Source organism: Penaeus monodon, chromosome 41 (assembly GCF_015228065.2).
Source record: "Penaeus monodon isolate SGIC_2016 chromosome 41, NSTDA_Pmon_1, whole genome shotgun sequence".
Classification (NCBI taxonomy): Eukaryota; Metazoa; Arthropoda; class Malacostraca; order Decapoda; family Penaeidae; genus Penaeus; species Penaeus monodon.
The window spans coordinates 16,460,726-16,468,669 of record NC_051426.1 but is presented as its reverse complement, the minus strand read 5'-3'; positions in this window follow the sequence as shown (position 1 = coordinate 16,468,669).

Below are 7,944 nucleotides of genomic sequence, written 5' to 3'. Positions count from 1 at the left end.
GCGGGCGCCGTCATAGAGTGTCCTATCGCCGCGCGCTTTCGGATTACGATGGTCACCTGTGAAGTACCTGAAAGGAACGCGTCCCTCGGTTTATTGTTTAATCGCCGCGCTAAACACCCTGTGTCTCACATAGGGAAAAGAGCCAGTATTTCGACACTTACATCGACGAAATCATCCAGTTTACGAAATGAATCACTTCCGCGCAAGAAGACTTACGCTCTTGGCGGTGATTCGATTAGAGGTGATCCTCAATCCCGCCAAATGTGAAGTATACATCCTGTGCCTCTTCACACACCCAGACCTGTGTTTAGATGATACTTCGCTTCCCTTCGTGTACAAAGTGAGACTTTTGGGCTCTGCATCAACAGTGAACTAAATTAGATGTCACACATGGACCATATGGCAGCGAAGGCAAATCGTTGCATCTTCATGTTGCACTGTGCCCAAAACTTTGGTTTATCCATCGACACCATGCAAACCCTATACCAGCGGTACATACGCATGGGGCTGGAGTCCGCAACCTCAGTGTGGCACCAGGCCTAACGCAGCAGCAACACCACCGGCTAGTGAGGATACAGAAGAGGCGCTTTCGCATTATCTTGGGAGACCGTTACGTCGACTTCGATAACGTTCTTTGCCTTCCTAACACCGATCGCTGCAAAGCAGGCGATAAGCGCTGATAACGCAGTTCGGTTGCGACCTGCTGCGCTCTTCGTGTTACCGTCACTTTATGCCGCCCAAGGATAAGGATAAGTCCGATATGCGAAGCTTAGCCTCGCCCTGGCTATGCCCATGAATGGAGCCCGGCCTGTGTCGACTAATGCCGACTCGCTCACATGTGTCAGCTGGTTGCCTGACTCAGCTGAACCTTAGTTCTTACCCACCCGCCGTGCTGCCCATCCACAAGCCAGTAACTTCGTCCGATATTGCAACTTCTCGTGCCTGGGCGGGGGCGCCGAACCACTGATCCCATCGGAGGAGGGGGCCGACACGTTTACCACTTTACTAAGCTCGGAGGCCGCCGCCCCAGGGGGCTATGGTAAGATCTTATATAGACAGATTCGCCTGTTTCCAACTGTGCAGGGCGAGATTATACAAACCATAGAACCGTGATAGAGGTGTTGCATGCAATGCGGCGAGCCGAACGCCACACTCTACATTACTTGGAGAATTGCGTGCACACGCAATTCCTAAGACAAAGCGCCGCAGAACACAGCCGTCGTGCTGGTAAAGAATTATCGAGATCTTACAGCCACGGCTACAACAGTGGAGCGCCTGCTGGCAAATCCCCACGCCACTAAGCACCGAGGTCAGACAACAAATGAGACAGCCATAAAAAGCTGACACAGGCCGGGCCATAAGTGAGAGGCCCGGGCGAAGCCAGAACTTCGCAAATCTCAAGCAAGCAAGCAACCTTGATGTCGCCTATAAACTATACGCCACGTGAACTGTGCACAGGAAATGTATATACGTTTGAAACATTTTAGCGCTATATTTTAAAACAAATATTTTATTGCGTAAATATTTTTAAACAAACATTTCATTGCTGATTATTGCAATATAATTCTTTAAATGTCATGACATATTCGTCTTTCAAAATAAAATGTTATAATTTGCAATCAAGACGATATGTTACAAACCCTGTGAAGATTATGTTACTTTCCTCGATAAAAGGACCAATATATTTTATCATGATCATTATTATTATTATTAATTATTATTATTATTATTATTATTATTATTATTATTATTATTATTATCATTATTATTATTAATTATTATTATTATTATTATTTATTATTATTATTATTATCATTATTATTATTATTATTATTATTATTATTATTTTACGTATACATGTATATATATATATATTATATAATATATGTATATATATATATATATATATAGATATATAATATATGTAATGTATGATATATAATTTGTGTGTGTGTGGTGTGTGGTGTGTGTGTGTGTGTGTGTGTGTTAGATATATATACATATAGTATACATATATGATATACATAATATATATTATATATATATATGTGTAAGATAATATATTATATATATTGTATATATATATACACACACACACACACACACACACACACACACACACACACATATAGTTTTTTATAAAAAAAAAATTTAAATACATATATATATCTGTATATATATATATATATATATATATATATATATATTATAGATATTATATACATGTATAAGTCATATAATAATAGATAATAATAATAATAATATGTAATATTACAATAATAATATATAATAATAATAATAATAATATTAACTATTATAATAATATCATGATATACTATATGGTTCCTTTTATGCGAGAAAGTAACATAATCTTCACTAGGGTTTTGTAACATATCTCTTGATTTGCAATTATAACATTTTAGTTTGAAAGACGAATATTCATGACATTTAAAGAATTATATTGCAATAATCAGCAATGAAATGGTGGGGGGGGAGGGTGTGAAAAAAATTATTTTACGGCAATAAAATATTTGTTTTAAAATATAGCGCTAAAATGTTTTCAAACGTATATACATTTCTGTGCACAGTTCACAGTGGGGTATAGTTTAATAGGCCGACTCAGGTTGCCTTGCTTGTGCTGAGATTTGGGTCGAAGTTCTGCTTCGCCCGGTGCCTCTCACCTTATGGCCCGCTGTGCAGCTTTTTATGGCTGTCTCATTTGTTTGTCTTACACTCGGTTCTTACCGTGCGGTGGTATTGCCAGCAGGCGCTCCTTAGCCGTGGTGTAAGCGTTATCCTCGCATAATCTCTTTTACCAGCACGCCGGCTGTGTTCGCGGGCCCTTTGCTTAGGAATTGCGTGTGCCGCAATTCTCCAAGTAATGTACAAGTGTGGCGTTCGGCTCGCCGCATTGCATGCAACACCTCTCTTCACGTTCTATGGTTTGTATAATCTGCCATGCACAGTGGTAACCTAGGCGCATTCTGTCTATATAAGATCTTACATAGCCCCCTGGGGCGGCGGCCTCCGAGCTAGTAAAGTGGTAACGTGTCGGCCCCTCATCCGAGGGGTCAGTGGTTCGCGCCCCGCCCAGGCACGAGAAGTTGCAATTATCGCCTGAAGGTTACTGCTGTGGTGTGCTAGCACGGCGGTAAGAACTAGTTCAGCTTTGGTCAGCACAGCATGACACATGTTGAGCGAGTCGGCATTAGTCGACACAGGCCGGGCTCCATTCATGGGCATAGCCAGGGCGAGGCTAAGCTTCGCATATCGGACTTATCCTTATCCTTGGGCGGCATAAAGTGACGGTAACACGAAGAGCGCAGCAGGTCGCAACCGAACTGCGTTATCAGCGCTTATCGCTTGCTTGCAGCGATGCGGTGTTTAGGAAGGCAAGAACGTTATCGAAGTCGACGTAACGGTCTCCCAAGATAATGCGAAAGCGCCTCTTCTGTATCCTCACTAGCCGGTGGTGTTGCTGCTGCGTTAGGCCTGGTGCCACACTGAGGTTGCGGACTCCAGCCCCATGCGTATGTACCGCTGGTATAGGGTTTGCATGGTGTCGATGGATAAACCAAAGTTTTGGGCACAGTGCAACATGAAGATGCAACGATTTGCCTTCGCTGCCATATGGTCCATGTGTGACATCTAATTTAGTTCACTGTTGATGCAGAGCCCAAAAGTCTCACTTTGTACACGAAGGGAAGCGAAGTATCATCTAAACACAGGTCTGGGTGTGTGAAGAGGCACAGATGTATACTTCACATTTGGCGGGATTGAGGATCACCTCTAATCGCTCACCGCCAAGAGCGTCAAGTCTTCTTGCGCGGAAGGTGATTTCATTTCGTAAACTGATGATTTCGTCGATTGTAAGTCGTCGACATACTTGGCTCTTTTCCCTATGTTGAGACACAGGGTGTTTAGCGCGTCGATTAAAACAATAACACCGAGACGCGTCCTTTCAGGTACTTCACAGGTGACCATCGTAATCCGAAAGCGCGCGGCGATAGGACACTCTATGACGGCGCCCGCTCAGGAAATCCGCCACAATCTCCAGGATGGACGGGCGGCAGCCCAGGTGGTACAGTTGCGTGCCGGTGACTATATGGTCCATGGAATCAAACGCTTTTTGATGTCACTCAGCATCAAAATCGCCAAGGTGTCAAGTATATCCAAGCCCTTTAAGATAGCGTCCAGGATGAATATTAAATCGTGGGAAGTTGACCTGCTCTCCAAGTTACCATATTACCTCTCATCCAACATGGGTCGTATGTCGTTCAGCTCCATCTCAACCACGAGAACTCAAGAACTTGCCAAGGTCAGGGGTGAGGGACACCGGTCTGAGTTTCCCCAGATCGCGCACGACCTTGACCTTAAGGAGCGGCGTAACAGTCGCCAAATTCCAGCATTAAGGGATGGTGGCCGTGTTGTAGATATGTGTCAACGGGGCGACAACCGTCAGTACACATTAAGTCGATCGAGTTGCGGCCAGTCATTGCATGGCAAGTGAGTAGGTAAGTTTCCCTTATAAACATGGGATAAAGCTAAGAAAAAGAAGATTTCTCTAAAATCGGCCCCATCGAAACTGCTCAGTTTTAACTACTTATTTGAAAAATCCCATCACATTTCACAAGCCACTTACGAATGGCAGACAGTTTTCCACATATTGCTCGATTTTCTGGATTTTGCCTCCTGCATAGCTCGTCGCATTTAGTGATGGAGTGCGCCCTTTTGCTAGATCCTCCCTCGGTGTCACTCCTGACGCCGAAACCGCGTGAGCGCATTGATGGTAGGCGTGTCAGGCTTATTTATCGCCCTGACACGCGCTCGTTATTGTGCGAGCACCGCTCGTACTGTGATCAGACTCTGCCTCCAGAACATCGGCGTCTTCGGTTGCATCATGCCTTACGCAAGATTTTTCTCGCCCTTCCACGTGACCACCTTATTTCGAACTCACGTGTAGATGAGTCACCGAAGGAAGAAATGGCTGACGCGTAGGAAGTTCGGGGGCGGGACTTCGGATATTTCCAGTGCGACAAAGCCGGTCGGGGGTGTGGGTGGTTGTGGAGTAAACTGCGGCATCTGTAAGTTTAACTGTTAACACTGATTGCATATGGGTGGATTCTGTGACGATGCTTTGAGTGACAGCCGAAGCCAGTTCATCTCAAAGATGAAGGAATCGGACGCATGCAGTTGCCACACCTCTTCCCCTCGTTGAGCGATCCTTACGGAGCGATCGTAACGGATATTTACAGTCCTAGCTGGCAACTCAAGTCCTCTAATCCGCCTATTATATTGAGTGTAATTATGAAATTCGCACACGAGTTCCTCGTGCACATTCGTCAGAATTAATCATCGGACGCGTATCTATCTATCTTCTATGCTATCTATCTATCTATCTATCTATCCATCTACTATCTATCTATCTAATACACACACCACACACACACTTATACACAGGACATACAATATATGATATATTTAATATTTATATGTATAATATATGCAGATATTATATATGTTCTATATTATCTATATCCATATATGTTACATATATATCTATATATTATATATATATATGCTATATATATCTTATATCGTATATCTTACATATATATATTAATATATATTTATTTATATATAGTCAATATATATATATTATATTATAATATAATATATTCAGATATATATATATTTGTATATGTAATATAATTATATTCTTTATATATAATTCATTCTATATATCTCTATATAATATTATATCTACTCTATCTTCTATATTCATATATTATATACCTCATATATTGTATACATATATATATTATTATATATATATCTATATATATTATATATATATTAAATATGTAATATTATATGTATATTTATATATACTAATATATATTATATATATGTATATTATATTATATTCATTCGCTATATATCTGTACATTATATATATATATATATATATACAAAAAAAAAAAAAACACACACACACACCAGCCCACACACACCCACACGCACGCAGCACGCCACACACACACACACACACACACACACACACACACACGCACACACACCACACACACACACACCACACACACACATATTATATAATAATATATATATATATATATATATATATATATATCTATACATATATCAATATATATATGTATCACACCACCCACACACACACACAACACACACACACACAACACACACACACTATAATATATATATATATATAGATTATATATATATATATTACATATATATATGTATATATATATATAATATATATATATATATTATATATTATATAGATATATGTATGTATTATATATATATATATATATTATTAGATATACATAATGCGCGCGCCGCGCGCGCCGCTGTGTGTGTTTGTGTGTTGGTGTGTTGTGTGTGTGTGGGTTGTGGTGTGTGTGTGTGTGTGTGTGGTATGTTGTGTATGTGGTGTGTGAGTGTGGTGTGTAGTGTGTGTGTGTATGTGTGTAATATATATATATATCACACACCACACATAAACACACACACCACACACACACACACATACCACCCACACCTACCACACACACACACACACCACACACACACACACACACACAAACACACACATCACACACAGCACAACACCCAAACACCACACACACACACCTACACACACACACACGCGCGCGCGCGCGTGCGCATATATCGATAAATATTATAATGTATATATATAATATGTATGTATGTATTTATTTTGTATATATAGATTATGTATAATATGTTCATATTATATATATATATATATATATATATATATATATTCTATCAAATATACATATATATATACTATATATAAATATATATATATATCTATATACAATATGTGTATATATATATATATTTATATATATATATATATTACAATACCATATGTATATATTATATATATCTATATATATATACACATACATACATAGATATATATATATATATATATATATTATGTATGCGCGCGCGCGCGCGGACGGGGGGGGCAGGGGGAGTGTGTGTGTGTGTGTGTGTGGGCTGTGTGTGGCTGTCTGTGTTTGTGTGAGTGTGGTAATATGATGTGGTGTGTGTGTGTGTGTAAATGTATATATTTATACTCTATTGTATCTATATATATATAATATCTATATATATCTACATACTATATATATATATATATCTCTATATATCTTTATACTCCATAAAAAACACCGGGCGGAAGGCAATGGCATTGCTAAGAAATAATCATGAAGCCCCATGATCGTCAGGCCGCGGTGGCCGAATGGTTAGAAGCGCGACTCAAGACTGTCACGACGGCAATCTGGTTTCGAGGGTTCGATTGCACACCGAACCGCGCCGTTGTTCCCTTAGTCAAGGAACTTCCCTCGATTTGCCTACCTAGCCACTGGGTGGCCAAGCCAGCCCAAGTCAGTGCTGGTCCCAAGCCGGATTAAAATAGGAAATGATTACCTAAAAGGTAACACCCAGCACCTCCGTGGAAAGGATGAGGGGACTCCTACCACGTACTCACCCGAAGAGCATCACAACAAGGAAAACTACAGTAAGGATCATGCTGGTGACCACGGCGGCTCAGAACATGATCTACCGTTAAATTTTATATATATATATATATATATATATATATATATATATATATAAATATATACAATATGTATATAATATATATATATATATATATATAATCAATAATGTGTGTGTGTGTGTGTTTGTGTGTGTGTGGTGTGTGTGTGTGTGTGTGTGTGTGGTTTGTATATATATACTAATATATATATAGTATCTATCTATATAATATATCTATATATATATATATATATGTATATATATCTATATATCTATAGCTATATATCTACTCTATCTATATATTCTATCTCTGTATGTATGTAT